Source organism: Canis lupus, chromosome 2 (genome assembly GCF_011100685.1).
Source record: "Canis lupus familiaris isolate Mischka breed German Shepherd chromosome 2, alternate assembly UU_Cfam_GSD_1.0, whole genome shotgun sequence".
Classification (NCBI taxonomy): domain Eukaryota; kingdom Metazoa; phylum Chordata; class Mammalia; order Carnivora; family Canidae; genus Canis; species Canis lupus.
Window position 1 is genome coordinate 34,031,433 of NC_049223.1, and position 15,195 is coordinate 34,046,627.

General features: G+C 55.6%; 1 protein-coding gene and 1 long non-coding RNA gene across 4 annotated transcripts in view; one reads left to right on the forward strand and one right to left on the reverse strand.

The window, feature by feature from the left end:
* The window catches only part of CXXC5 (CXXC finger protein 5), a 35,058-nt gene that overhangs the window by 2,706 nt on the left and 17,157 nt on the right, over window positions 1-15,195 (forward strand). Inside the window, exon 1 of one of the 3 annotated variants that reach the window (XM_038530300.1) lies at window positions 3,472-3,615. The exons of the other annotated variants lie outside the window; for them this stretch is intronic. The gene's annotated coding sequence lies outside the window, so the exon portion shown is untranslated. Of the gene's footprint in view, window positions 1-3,471; window positions 3,616-15,195 lie in introns of those variants that run through there. 3 annotated transcript variants of the gene reach the window in all.
* On the reverse strand, window positions 889-6,856 carry LOC119870187. Its single transcript, XR_005355411.1, has 3 exons — window positions 6,779-6,856; window positions 3,580-3,666; window positions 889-2,251 (listed from the first exon to the last, which is right to left on the reverse strand). It is a non-coding gene; the product is annotated as an uncharacterized LOC119870187 (long non-coding RNA).

The window sequence follows — 15,195 nt, forward strand, 5'->3', positions numbered from 1 at the left end:
GCTGGGCAGGCTGGGGGAAGGGAGAAGGAGGGGAGGATTCTGCATCCAGGGCCCTGGCCAGCCCAGGCCTCTGTTCCATGGGTTCCCACTGTGAGCCCCAAGTCTTAATGCCTTTCCCCTTTTTCCCTGCCTTCTACCCATTTGGCAAATACGGATCTGAGGCTGATAGGAGTGTGGCAGGCAGGGTTGTATCTGGTTAAAGAACCAAGTCTGTGTGAATTAAATACCCCACCTTCTTTAGGGCCCCACCTGATTATTTATGGAAGAGTAGAATGGAAATGGGGGTCTCTTTAGGGGGTAAGGATGTGGCTGGGCTGAGATCAGCTGATTTAGGATGCAAGATAGGGTGGAGGAATGAGAGGGTGTACCGGATGAGCCAGACTCAGGCCTGCCCCCTGTTTGGTGGGGTGACCATTAAGGCAGAGCTAACTCCCCAAGTCATGGTGCATGGCCTTACTGGTCAGCAATGGGGCAGGGCTCACTTATTGTTACTACTCTTATTATTACTGTCTGTTCTTTGTATGTAAATAACTTAATTTGTTTATTTTTTTAAAAGATTTTATTTATTCATGAGAGAGAGAGAGAGAGAGAGAGGCAGAGACACGGGCAGAGGGAGAAGCACGCTCCATGCAGGGAGCCTGATGTGGGACTCTAGGATCATGCCCTGAACAGCTGAGCCACCCAGGGGTTCCCCCCACCTTTTTTTTTAAAAGATTTATTTATTTATTTATTTATTTATTTATTTATTTATTTATTTATTTATTTATTTATTATTTATTTATTCATGAGAGACAGAGAGAGAGAGGCAAAGACATAGGCAGAGGGAGAAGCAGGCTCCATACAGGGAGCCCGATATGGGACTTGATCCTAGAACTCCGGGATCACGCCCCGAGCCAAAGGCAGCTGCTTAACCACTGAGCCACCCAGGCATCCCGTATGTAAATAACTTATTCATTCATTGCCCCAGTATGTATTTTTGAGCACCTACTGTGTGTCCAGTGCCACCTTTCTGGAGCTGCTAAAATGAATCACTGACTCTGCCCCTACTCTGGAGGCAGGCCCAGAGCAGAAGCTCCTCCCTCTTTCCTCACCCCCTGGGACCCGAATTGGGGCTTTCCCCCCCCTTTATTCTGGTGCTCTCCCTCCCTGATCCCCACCACCTGGTGCTGTCTTAGCCTGTATATGTGTGCCTGTGTGTGTGAAGTGTCCTTGATTAAGTGTATTAATAGTTAAACTCTCACTCATAGCTGGAACTCACCAGACCACAAAAAGCCTCCCCAGTTACTCACGCGCTACTGCCCAACAAGAATATCCCACTCAAGTTTTTTTTTTTTTTCCCTTTCTCTTACTTTCCCCTTCATTCCCCCCAACTCTGAGCCCACCTCCCAGGCTACAGGCAATGAGAAAGGGCTGGCCCCCTCAAAGACCCAGGAATCCCCCCAACCAGTCCACCTGCCCACTAAAGCCCAAGGCAGTGTCAGCTGCTAGATGAGGCTGTATGGGTCTAGTCTGTTGGTCTGGGATGTGGGAAGCTAGGTGGTGTGTGTGCTTATGACTCAGGGCATGTGGTATCTATGAATCTGTGTGTTGAATATGTGTCTGTTTGTCTGTCTGTCTTGAGGGGGCGGGGTGGGAGTCTGCATGTGTGTATATTTGTGCATCAAGGCTTGTATATCTGTGGATCTAGGAGTTGTGTGATCTGCATTGCATCTGTACTTGTGTGTGAATCTGAGTGTATATCTGAAAGTTGGATTTATCCTTGTGAATCTGGGAATGTGCATATTCTGAGTTGTGTATGCTAGAATTTTGGAACGTGTGCGTGTGATTTGTGTATATGTGTGTTATTTGTATATTCTTGTAAATCTGGGAGAGTCTTGACTCCCTGAGTAGTGTGTCTGAATTGGGAAAGTGGTGTGCGAATCTGGGAGTGGGCATATCTGAGCTGTGTGGGCAGTGAGTGGTCTGTGACCGTTCCTTTCTCTTTATCTGTCTGCCCGGCTGTCTTTCTGAGTCTCTCCCTCTCTGGTTGAGGCCCAGAGAGAGAGAGAGAGAGAGAGAGAGAGAGTGTGTGTGTGTGTGTGTGTGTGTGTGTATAGCATTGAACCTCTCCCACCCCGTCCTTCCCCTCCTCTGCCCTCCCTGGCAGTAACTGGGCAGCCTCCCCGTCTGCCTGCCTGCTGGGAGTTTTGGAAGCTGTGGAGGGAGACAGGCTGGGGCCGGGGTGACAGCGCGTATCCACGGCGATGGCAGCCTGTGATTATGGGAATAAAAGGATTTTAAGGTCATGGGTGTATTTTTTTTGTTCTGTTTTGTTTTCCCCCCCTTTGGTGGAGCTGGTGGCAGCAAAGGGCCAGAGCTGTGTGTCTGCAGGTTGGGAGTCTGTCCCCATACAAGTAAGCATGGGTATGTGGCGCTTTCCCGGGAGCATGAACATGTGTGTACACACGTGAGCAGAGCCTGTGAGTGTGTATGTTCTACGTGTGTTCTGTCTGCCTCCCTGCATGAGAGTCCACAGGGCTGTTCCCTGGGGAAGAATCCCAGGAAAACTTCTTGCTTCTGGGTGTGACATGGAGCTGGAACCCTTATAGTCCTCTGTGTCCCAAAGAGCCGTCTGGCTCCAATCCTTGCTTATCTGACCTTCCCTTCACGGTAGGGTGTCTTTTGCCAGAGACTGGCTAGGCCCAGTTACCTGGGCCAGGCCACATCTTGGGGTGTCAGTGCCCCTGGCCCTGCTCCAGCCCCTGTAATTGCATTCTGCCGCCTAATCCCCCACCAGCTCAATTAGATCGCAAATTCTTCTTCATTTCCTGCCTCTGATGCTGGCCTCCCTCTGGGCTCACAGGGCCTGGGAGAGAGGGAGGGGATCCTGCCCCCCTTCCGCCAGCACTGGGGGCTCTTACAGGGGTGTGATTAGTTGCTGGCACTCTGGCCTTGGGGTGTTGGTTGGAACCCCTGGGAGCCAACAGGGCAGACTTCTGGTGGCTCCCTGTGGACTAGCCTCAGTATCCTCATGCTGGGGGAGGGGCTTGTGTTGTTTGGTACTTGGGCTCTGGGTAGACCAGGGATCCCTCTATGCCAGGCCCCCAGGCAGTGTCCTCACCCGGAGTCCCCACAGGCTCTGCGTATGCCCTATTTCCAGAGGAGTTGGTGGCCACCCCCTGGCACAGCAGTTGTAACCTTGTTTTTGAACTTTTAATGGCGTATGTTCTGGGGGTCAGTAGGACCACTGAGCTCTTCTCTACTGTATCGTCTTAACTGCCTCCCTTGACCTTACCTAGACAAGTGTGTTAGAGCACTGGCTCTGGAGCCAGACCTGGCTCCAAATCCTGACCATGCCACTGTCTAGCTGCATATATGATCTTTGGGTGAATTGCCTCTCTGACCCTCAGTTTCCTTATCCCTGAGATGGGATAATAAGAGTGCTTGCCTCACAAAGGCCATTTTCGGGTGGACACAGGGATGGTTGTTTAGTGCGCAGCACCAGTGGCTGACCCACAGCATGTACTAGAAGTTGGCTTTGGTGGTGACTAGGACTTCATGTCCCCCTCAAGGAAAGGAAGAAAAGAAGATGTGACTCACACTTGGCATCTCTGTCTCCATTCTGCTCATTACCAGGTGTGTGGTGTTGGGCACATCACTTTGCCTCTCTGGGTTTCTCTTCCCCATCTGTAAAATGGGACTGATAATAGGCCTGACTTCATAGGACCCACGGAAGGGTTACCCACATGCAGACGCTTGGCCCCAGCTGCCCGCCCTAGCGGGTTTTCAACATACTTCTTGCCCTCTTTTTCCTTTCCTCACACCAAGCCTAGGCTGGTGTGAGGGCTGGCAAAGACAGAGGCTCAGGGATAAGGGGACTGGCCAAGGTCATGAGGCCAGTAATGGGGCCTGGGTGGGGTAGAAGGGCTAGGGGATGACCTGCTGCCTGGCTGGCTTGCTGGTTTACTCGCTGGCTCAGCTGAGCTGTGAGGCATGGACTTCCCTCCCCGCTGGTCTCTGTGGAAAGTGGTGGCTTGGCTGATTTTTTTCTGTAAAGGGGAAGCTGGATGTCTACCCCCTCCTTCCCCAGGAGGCATCCGTGGCAGCGGCTGTGCTGACAGGCCTCCTGGCCTTCTTGCTAGGGTAGCTGGCAGCTCAGGAAGGCCAACTGCACACAGATCAGCCAGGAAGAGGGACCCATAGAAGTGCCATGCCATCGCTAATCCTATGGCCCCTCCCACCCTCAACCTGTTCCCTTTGGAGGGTAAGACGGAAAGGAGCTACACCAGGAGAGTTGGGGAGAGGGCTCTGCTGGAGGTGGTGGAGAGGGATGAGGTGGGGGTGGGGAGTGAGGAGCCCTCTGCTGCAGGGTCTCGGTAGTTCCCTGGCCAGTCTCCTTATTTCTGTGACCTCTGTCACTCAGTGGTCTAGGCTCTTTAATATTTCACGGGCCGTCAAGCCAGCCCCCTGTCCTCATCCCCTTTGTCTGTCTGCTGCCCCCCTTGGGCCATCCCTGTCGCTGAATTGCTGAATTACTGACCCCAAGAGGCTGAGGGCCCTAACACCTTCTCAGTAACCTCCTGACCTGTCTCCCCCGCCCCTCTGCTTGTCCCACCTTCCATCTCTCCTACGCCTTCTCTCCCCTTTTCTGACATCTCTGACTATCTTCTTGCCCTTTCCTCCATTTTCCTCCTTTGTTGGCCTGCTCCTCCTCAGCGGAACAGAAACCGTGGCAACTGGTCCGCCTGCCTGCTACCCTGTCCACCTCTTCCTGCCCCCTCCCCCTGGCTGTGCTGGGCGTGAGAGCTGGTTTTATTTATTTTTCTGTTTGTTTGGGAAGAAGGCAGTGGCAGTTCTGAGTCCAGGCCGCTGCGCTCCAGGCACAGGGGCGGGCAGGCGGCCTCCCAGGAATGTGGCTGGGACGCCCCGCGCTATATTTACTCCCGCCCGGCTGCCTGCCCCAGCGGGGCAGAGCCAGGCCTGCCTGGTGGCCCCGGGGGAGCCCTATACCCACCATCCCCACTCTGTCCAGCCGACCCCATGGAGCCCTCGAGCCCACGACGCCCTCCCTTCCTGTGGCCTCTCCTGACCTCCTTGGACTTGCCTGGCCTGCTGGCGGGAACAGCAATGTGCCATGCCGTTAGGAGCGCAGGCTGCAGACGCAGGGGTCTGATTCCCGTAGGGCAGCACCTGGCAGCCCCAGACCCCCACCCAGAGGCCTAGCCCAGGCCTGTAATCTGGTGGCCAGAACTATGCAAAGCATCTATCTGGAGCTCTCCCCGCCAGGCCTGGTGCCTGTTCTTGCCAAAGTCCCCTCAGCTCGGAGCTCAGCTCTGCTGGCAGGGACAGGGTGAATTGGGGGCCAGGGGCAGCTTTGTGCAGCTGCGTTTCCTGCACCAGTCACCCCCTTCCATGTAATTGCCATCTGCTGGACCCCGTGGTTCCTCACACCAACATAGGTGTGCACATATACATGCTTAGACATACATGTGCCACACATGTGAACACATGCTGGATTGTACCGTCCATGGTACATGGCCATGCCTCCTGTCATTGATTTCCTCATTCATCAGATGCATATAGGGTTTTGTGAGCCCACTCCTTGCCAGCCTTGCGATGGGATGTGGCAATGATTCCTTCCTGTACCCCAATGTCTGGCACCAACTGAGTGTTTGAAGAGCTTTAGCCGCTGCTCTAATCAATTGCTATCCTCCAATTATTGCCATAATAATAATAATAATATGTTGTCAAAATGATGATGGCAATGGCTAACATCCTAAGCCCCTACTCTGGGGCAAGCTCTATGTTAGTGGCTTTCTAGCCTTTACTTTCCTTCATCCCCCTAGTTAGCCCAGTGGTTGGATGCTATTAGCATCCCCGAATATAGATGAGGAAACTGAGGCTGGAGAGTCTGTGACTTGCCCCAGGACTTGCCATGTGGGATTGGGCCCTGGTAGAGCCCTTGACTGGCTGTGAGCACCATGAGAACAGCCAAGGTTGGCACTCCCCTGTGCTTGCCGACTAGAAGCCTTGCTCTCTCCTCCTTGAGGCCCTCATGTCCCTGGCAAGAGGCCAGGCATGTGGTAGGTGGGGTGGGCTGACTGGCCAGTCGGATGAATGAAAGAATGAATTAATGAATGACCAGAAGATTCTGTGGGAATGAGTGCTCTCCAGGGACAGTGGGTAGATGTACTTGTGCAGGTGGTCAGACTGGTAAGTGGGGATGCATTGTGCCTGTAGAGGGTTCCCTTAAGTGAGGTGGGGGCGGGGCTGAGAGATGTGGCCAGAGGCTAATAGGCTGCTCAGGCCTAGCCCTTAAGCAGGTCCTGTCTTCTCCCAGGGCCTCAGTTTTTCCATCTCTCAAATGGGCTTGGGAGCCTTTGTCCTGGCTGGCTGTCAGCTGGCCTGCTGTGGGTTGGCCTGGGAGCTGGAGAGGTAAGGAGCTGTGGTGGGAAAGAGGAAGCAGTGGGTGGTGAAGGCAAGAAGATGAAGCGTGGAGCTTGGCTTGGAACCTGAGAAGCAGGGAGACCAGCCTGACCTGACGCCCATCCTCCCTCTGAGCTGCGGGGTGGAGGTGTAGGGTCACAAACCCCTAGCGACCTGCTCTTGTTCTGGCAAGAGCTGGTCTTCCTGACATGGGCAGCATCCAGTGGCTGTGTGTGCCACGAAGAGGTGGTCTGCCCTCCAGAACTAGACCAGCTCTACTGCCAGGCCCATAGGCTCCCCCCAACCTCATTATCTAGTTCCTGTTGACCCTGATGGGAGAGACCCAGGCAGGCCCTCCTCCTACCTGACCCACCTTCTCCAAAGCTAGATGGGGAATTGGTTTAGTTTGGCCCATAGCTCCAGGTGAGAGTGGGCTTTGGCCCCCTTCCTTCCTGGGAATGTTAAGATCTTGGTGGCCTAGAATTTTTAGTCACAGGAATTTAGAATCAGAATGCTTGGAACTGAGAGATTCTTTTCAGGATTCTTGTCGTGTTGGGATTCTAGAATCACAGAACCATGAGTTTTACTGTAAAGGAAGCGTGAATGGTCATGTTTCAATCTTGTTTGACGCTAGGGGACATTGAGGATCTGAGAGGAGGGACTTCCCTGTGGTGCCCTCAAGTGACATGAGTATATATCTGAGACAGAAATGCAGTTCTGCCTCTGGTCTACCCTGCTTTGGAGATCTGGCTGGCATGGGGAATGGGCTCTGTGGGCCCAGTCAGGGAGCAAGGGGATGTGACTGGCCTGTAAGCACAGAAGGGGTCCTCACGGCGGTGCCCACCCACCCGCTGCCCACCCGCCTGCTGCCCACGCTTCCCGAGGCACCAGTGTGAGGAGGAAATGCCGGCTGTTGCTTCCAGCGACAGCCGGCAGGGCCGGGCGGCTTCCCAGCTCCCCCTCTGATTCATGGCCGCCTGCAGCTCCCCCCTCCCCTGGGGGCCTCAGCAGCCCCATCTGTGCAATGGGGAGAGGAGGCTCTACCCCAAAACCTAGTGTCACAGAGACGATATATTTGGGGTTCTTTGCAGACTCACTGTGAGGCTTTGAGAATGTTGGGAGACTGGTCTGGGGATAGCCAGCTGGGCATTTGGACTCAAAGTACTGAGCAATTCTGCTGGGAGTTACCCTAATGCCTCCAGCACTCTGGGGGTGCTGAATTGGTTCCTGGGGCAGAAAGCGTGGTGGTAGTAAAAGGAAGAGCAGCACCTAGGTCACTGGGCTCTCTCTTGACCTCAGTATACCCATCTGCAAAATGGAGAGTGTTATTCCTTGAGGTCTCTTACAGTTTTGACTCTTCCTGGATATGTGCTGGCTGATGGAGGTACTAGGGATGCCCAGGAAAGAGCAGAGCAGTGGGGCAGGAAAGGGGTCTCGGTGGCTGCAGACAAGGGTGGAACTGTGATTTGGCTGAAGGGGCGGCTCTGGGAGAAGGGATGAGGTGGAGAGAGATAAGGAGCCTGCCAGCAAGGCAATGTCCAGCGGAAAATCCCAGCCATTCTCAGGAAGTGTTTCCTCCACTGGTCTCCTGGGAGGGAGGCAAGGCAAGCAGGAAGGAGCATAGTCGAGGGCAAACAAAGTCTCCCGGCCAGTCCAAGTGGAGATGTCCCAGGCCTGGCAGCTGGGCGGGTGTGCCCCTCACACTGCGGGAGGGCTGGAACGCACCCCCCACCATGCTCTAAGGCTGGGCCTGTGGTGGGAGGCCAGGGCTGCCAGGAGGGGCCGGGCCAGAGTCCAGATTTCAAAGCCTTCCCCAGGGGCCTCATGGTGCCCTCCGCCCTGTCCTGAGCTCCGCCGCGGGGGTGGCAGATGCTGTTTTATCGGCTGAGGCGAGTGGGAGGCCTCCGGAAGGTCCTCCTGGGAGGTTCCGGGGGGCAGTGGGGTGTTGGCAGCTGCCGCCCAGCCAGAGCTGGCTCACAGTGGCCTCCTAGGTCCCTCAGTACCCCAGGCTTGGGGCCCGGGGGTTGTGGTGCTTGAGGCAGGTCCCTCCTGCCTTTGCTCATACACACACACACACACACACACACACACACACTGCCCACCAAGCTTCTTGGCTCTGGCCCCCTCCCATCCCTGGCTGCGTCTGCAGAGCCCCCCGGGGAAGGCAGGGGAGGAGGCGCAGCGGGCTCAGAACAGCGGGTGCCCGTGCAGCCAAGTATTTGCGCGAGCTGTCAGAGACAGACAGGCATGTGGGGAATTTGGTGCGTGTGGGGCTGGGGGAAGCAGCCGGGTGGGCAGGCAAGCAGGAGGAGGGAAGGTGGGGCTGTCTCCCTCGCCTGTTGAACCCTGCAGAGACCACCATTCTCCCCAACCCAAACCAGAAGGTACAGCTGGCGCTGTCTCCCTGCCTGTGCCAGTACAGTGAGCCTGTGACCCTTGCTGGGGTCTGATATGGTGCTGATACTGGCGGAGGGGGTGCCGTGTCAAGGGCTGGAGCCGGGGAGAGGCTGTCTGGGGGAGTGTGGAGCCAGGCAGGAATCCGGGTTGTGCCCGACTATGGCCTCCAGGAAATAGCAGCTGTCATGCTTCTGTGTCATCCCCTCCTCCCACGGCCCAAGCCTGGCACAACTTGTTTCCTGGCCAGGGTCCGGCTGGGGCAGATTGGAGGAGCCTGGTATTGCCCAGGCTGGACAAGGAATGGGCTGGGTGGAGGGGGCCATGTTTATAAGCCCACAGGTACTTGGAGTGCTGGGGAGGGGCTCCCCCAACCTTTTGCTGAAGCAGGTTGAAGTCACTTGCAGGAGGGGACCTTGCCCCTTGTGTCCCTGGACAGAGACCCTGACTTAGTCACCTTTGTGCGTGCTCTCCAGCAGTACCTGTTGGGCATGTTAGGGCCTAGAGCTGAGTAACACTTGTGTTTCATATCTGAGAGCCCAGAGAGGAGGGACACTGTCCCAAAATCACACAGTGGGCTCCCCAGCCTTCTCCCTATGCTCATGGGTGGGGCCAGTGGGAAGAGGTGAACTTTGGGGGTTTGCTGGGGTGGAGGGGGCTATATTTAGTCAGTCCTGCAGAGCCAGGGGGCCCCTGGGAGCAGCTGTTAGTGGGGGGGCAGACAGAGGCCTGAAGCTGCATTTAGTCTGGACAGAAATATCCTCTCCGCTCCCCCCCGCCACACACACACACCCACTGACTGGGCGGCCAGGCTGCGGGCTTGTCCCCTGAGGGGCAGCTTGCCTGGGCCTGGCGGCCGGCGGGACAGGCAAGATGACCCGATAGGCTTTTCCCAGCTCAGGTTTCGATGAAACAGGAACCAGAGCCGCAGCCTGGGCTGTGGGGGCCAGGGCTGCCTCCTCCTGCTCCCCCCTTCTCCCTGAGTTGCATACTCCAGTTCTCCCAGGCCTGGGGAAGCAGCAGGTTATTTATCAAGCCAACCTCCCCACTGGGTCTGTCTGCACCCACCCCATCGCGCCCCCCTTGCTGGCGGCCCTGAGCAGAGTGAGCTCAGGAGAGTGAGTCACCCCATCCTAGCAGCCCCGCGAGGCCCTGTGGCCTCGCAGGCAGAGTGCACTCACGCACTCCCCACATGGCACACACTTGGGACAGCCACATTCACTCAGCGCACGTACTTCCACACGATCCAGCACACACGACTGACACACGCAGCGCGGCCCTGGTCACATAAGCTGCGGACACTCCAGCAGCACACTCGTTCTCAAACCCACCCCAGCCTCAGCACACATGCATGCTGCCACATAGGCAGATGGGCGTACATAGTCACAGGCAGGCGTGCCGAACTCCCGGGAGGACCCCAGATACTGCACCCATAAAGCAGTTGTATGTCTGCTCTATCCTCAGGCCATAGCCCACAACCACCCAGCTCCGTAGAATTGGGCCAGGAGCCCGGACACAACAGCCCAGTGTATGTGCCCACACGTGGGTACACAGGCAAATGCAAGCACATGTACACATGCACATGAACAGCACGGCTAGGGCTCCGCTACCTAAATCCCCCTTTAGGGTCACACAAAAGAGGCCCGACCCTTGGCCATGTAGAGTCAGCTGAGTTCTGCAGGGTAGGTGTGGGGAGGGAACTGTTTGCTGCCATCCCTCAGGCTGGCTTGGCCTTCTTTTGGGGAGGAGGCCCAGGTAGCCCAGGTGTCAGGTTTGGAAGTGTTAAAACCACCCTGCCCTCCAGGATGGGGAACTCTGACCTGGACAGAGTGGGTTGGGGGTAAACTGGGGAGAGGTGCAGAGGAGCCGGGAAGAGGAAAGGCCTGGACAAGAAAAGCCATGGAAAATCGATTTTCCTGGGAGTGCCAAATAGCCAGCTGTTGCCACTACTCGGCAGCGGGGGTGGGGTGGGGTGGGGTGTTGGGGGTGCAGTTCCTTGGGAGATGGGGGGGCGTGCCAGAAATTAGGGAAGAGACTCCCTTGATCTAGTGGGCTGTGCCCCAGGAGCCTGCCTGCTCACCCTGGCACCTGCTTTCCTCAGTTCCCTTGGCTCCCAGGTTTCTCGTTAATCCCCGCCCCGCCCCCCGCAACCAGTACCCTGAGACTTAGGATTCAGACATATTTCCTGGTTCTTGGTCTACTGGTCTGCAAAATGGGTACAGAGCTGACTTGAATACAAGGAGGGGTGGGCTGCGGGGTTGGAGGGACGCCCTCAGGGAGCCTGTAAGCTGCAGTGTGCGTTGGGTTTAGGGCTGCCTTCCCTGAACTGGGCAGAATTGGGGACATACCTTATTTTTCATACACTGGAAAAATACCAGTTTTCAGATGAGAGAATTGAGTCTGGTGGGTCTGACTTCCTGGTCATAAGGGCTTTAGACACAGCCAACTAACAACCAGACCCCAGATCATTCTGGGTCTACAGTATTGAGAGAGCCCAGGGAGGTTCAAGGGCAGGTGACTTTAAGGACTCAGGCCCAGGCTATCTCCCACCTCTTGGCCACACATATCTGCCTCATAAAGGCCTAGACAGACCATGGTCGAGGAGGGGAGAGGGGCCCAGGCATCCTGAAGTAAACAAATAATAGCTATGGTCAGTCAGGAGGCCTGGATATCCCCTGAGCCTTGGACTCTGGGGTTGGACAGGCCTAGGCTCCAAACTTGGCTCAGTCACTGTCAGCTTTGCAATTCTGAGCCACTCTGATCTCACTTTTGCCACCTATAAAATGGGTCTGAGCCTTGTCTCAAAGCTGTGGGACCTGAAGTAGGTGGTGGGGTGTGGTTCTCACTGTGTCACACCTGGATCTCCAGGTGAGTCCTGACCTCTTCCTGACCTGACTGCTCCACCAAAGCTTGCATTTCCCTAGGAGTGGTACCCCATAATAAGGACTCCTTAATTAGACTGTCTTGGATTGTCAGCCTTCTTAGGGCTGTTCTCCGAGGGGAATGCTGAGGTGGGGGAGTGAAGAGGCTGACCTTGGGGCTACATGGTTGGATCCAGGCAGAGGAATATGGAGTCCTTGGGTGTTTGGACATCCCTGGGGGCTTCATAATATGGGAGGAAAAGGAGCCAACCTTGGATCTAAGACATTCTCGGTTCCTTGGCTCCTCAGTACACAGCAAGGCCACAAATTAGACTCAGTAGGGACTTATGGGTGGCAAATGAGTTCTTTGTAGTGTGGTAAGGGGCTTGGCACACACCTGTGTGAAAGCACGGTTGGGACCATTGTAGATGGAAGAAGTGCTGACACAGAGCAGGCCTGTAGGCGCCCAGGAAAGTCTTGGCAGGAAGTATAGGTAGGTTCTTCCTGTCACCAGAAAAGGCAGTGCAAGCCTGGACAGCTGAGCGCTGCCCTCTTTGCAGACATCAGACCTCTACCATACACACATCTCCCTATGTTCCTGCAGGTAAGAGGGCAGAGGAGGAATGCTCTCCATGGGCCTGGAGAAACTGAAGCCCAAGGGATTGGCTCAGGCTCCAAGGCAAACAGTGACAGAACTGGGGCCACAGCCTAGGTTACCCGGCACTCCTGGCTTGAACTGCCCTTGCCACTCCTGCTAGCTGACGATGGCAGTAAAAATAATACAGCTATCATTTCTTGAGCACCTTCCGTATGCCACCCTGCACTGAGAACTTACATGGTCTGCAGGACCCTGATGAGGGTGGGACTGTCCTCGTGTGCATTTCACAGACCATGGAATGGGCTTAGCAAAGTCAAGCAACTTCTCTGAGGTCACCTAGGCTGGGGGCTGCAGAGGAACCCTGATTCCAAAGCCCACTTGGACACTTTCATGACCCAAACCTGTACTTCAGGGCAGGGGGTCTCCTACCCCCACCTCCATAAACGCATGATGAATTATGTTCCCCGTTGGGCCAGCCTCCTCCCCACCTCTGCCCAGCCCCTGACCATCCTAGGGACCTCTGCTAGCTCAGGGCTCTCCCCAGGTTTGGACCCGAGGCCTTTGGGACTGCCAACTCCTTAGGCCTGGGAAGGGGTGAGCCCTGTTGGCCTTGGCTTCTTCAGAGGGAGTGATTCACTGGGAATGGGATAGGAAGTCGGGGGATGCACCAGGGAGCATATTGATATCCCTTGGGGTATCTCCTTGCAGATAAGTTCTGGGAAACTCAGTTGCTAGGCTTATGAGAGCCACTTGGGGGTCTGGTCAGGGTCATATACCTCCCTTATCCCCCAACCACCCACCTTCCTGGGGGCTCCTTTCCCCTCTAGGAAGCCCTGCACAGAGTAATTGAGAAAGTGCCCTTGAGCTGGAAATATCTTCTATACACAGGGCCAGGCACGGTGTGGCCCTGGGTCAGGGCTCAAAAGGCACAGAGTCAGGTTTATGTTCTGGGGGTTGGTGCTGGCCTCAAGTGGAGGGGCAAAGTCTCTAGGCTTAGGGTCCTGAGCTGTGTGGCAAGTCATTTTCCCTTCCTGGTCTCAGTTTCTGCATCTGTGAAAGGACCTAGAGTCTGCCATGCATGTTCTCTGGGGCAGGGGCGAATTAGACACACCTCCACATGCCTTCACCTGGTGTTCCCAGGTCCCCCGTGCACAGGATTCCTGCGGCCCTCACATTGGTCCACGGGATCCAGGGGGAGCAGGGCAGGCTGTAGAGTTGGACCAGCCTGGATTGTAGTCTCACATTCACCATCCACGCTTAACTGCCCCACTAGGCTCTGAGCCTCAGTGTCCTCATCTGTGAAATGGGTGGACTATGGTGGTTACCTCTTGGGGCTACCATAGGGATAAAACAAGATAGTGTGGCCAGAGCACCGGGCACAGACTCTGTGATGGTGGTGACAGTGGGTCACCCCACATAAACCCGGAGCTGTCCTCTTGGTTGCTCTTCCCCCAACTTTGGTCCTCAGGGATTCTGGGAAGGAGACAGCGCCAGTCTGCTGGCTCAGCCAGCTTGGCCACTGACCTTCAGAGCACCCAGGCTGTCAAGGCCGCTTGCCCACCTGCCCGCCTGCCTCCCTGCCTGCCTGCCCGGGCAGGGAGGAACACCAGCCAGTTCTTCACCTAATGCTACCCGCCCCTGCTCCCATTCTCCTCTCCCTCTCTGCGCCTGTGTGTGAGCTAATTAATCTCAGCCCCTTTGGGAAATTAGAACGCCGCAGCCTCAGCCTTCTCAGCCTTGCAGTGCCTGTGCTGCTACTGGGCCCTGCCAAGACCCACCGTGGTTTGGGGGCACAGGGTGGGGTGATGGGGGCAGCAGGATGAGTTGGGCAGGCGTGAGTCTTCCTGAGCCCCTCCACCTCCTGACTCAGGGCTGGGGGTGGGGGAGCGGTGCCCTCTAGCTTCTCAGCTCCCTCCTCTTCCAGACAGCATCCATAAGGACAGCAGGCAATTGCTTTGCTGGTGTGAATCCCAACTCCCAGGACCTCCCTGCTGTGGTCCTGGGGCTGGTGTTGTCATCCCTCACCCCACATTCAGTCTTATTGTGGGGTCCTCTTGCCTGCCCAGTTCAGGTTGATGGAGATAGATGTAATTATGGAATTTTGCTTGGGAAATTAATTTGAAAAAGTTAATTAATTGGTGGTTCCAGAGGTGGCAGTCTCCACGCCCAGCCAGTCCTAAGGACATCAGTGCTGACCCTCCTGAGACAGCTTCCTGGGCAGGCTGGGGAGAGGGACCTCAGCAACCTGGTTGGGCAGTCCTGGTGCAAGCAGAAGCACAGTGAGGAGGAAGAGGCAGACTAGGATCCTGCCTCAGAGGAGGCACCTGGAATATGTTTGACTAGGCCTTCTGGATGGACTTGGGCATCCTGAGAACTGAGCCACTTGTTAGCATGTTCAACAAGCCGTTGTCAAGCTTCTATATACTAACTCCAGTGGGTCAAGTGCCCACAGCTAGCATAGACAGCTGAATGTTTTGTCCACTTCTTACAAATCCTTTTCTCAAAACCTTAAATCTATACCCAAAGGGTTCAAGGGACATTATGGATAATGTCCATTGTGCAGATGAAGCAACTGAGGCCCGGAGAGGATATTGACTTGCCTACCTCTTCAGCTTTGTCCCCCAGCAGGATAGTATAGGGGGTGTATAAAGCTTAGGCTTCTTCCTAGGGGAGGAATGTTCCCACAGGCAGCCCCGTCCCAAGTGTGGGTGATAGGGACCTTAAAGTTGACTCTGTTCCCTAAAGAGAGGGCCAGAGAACATGGCCAGTAGCCCACCCCTGGCACCATTGTGCCTTCTCCCCCAGCCTTACCATCAGACATTTGTGTTGCCCTGTATTCACGGAGGGGCTTCCTCCATCACCCTGCCTAATCCTCAAGAATACCCAATTGGCTGAGACAGGATGCCCCATGGACCAGGGCTCTCTTGGGTACAGAGG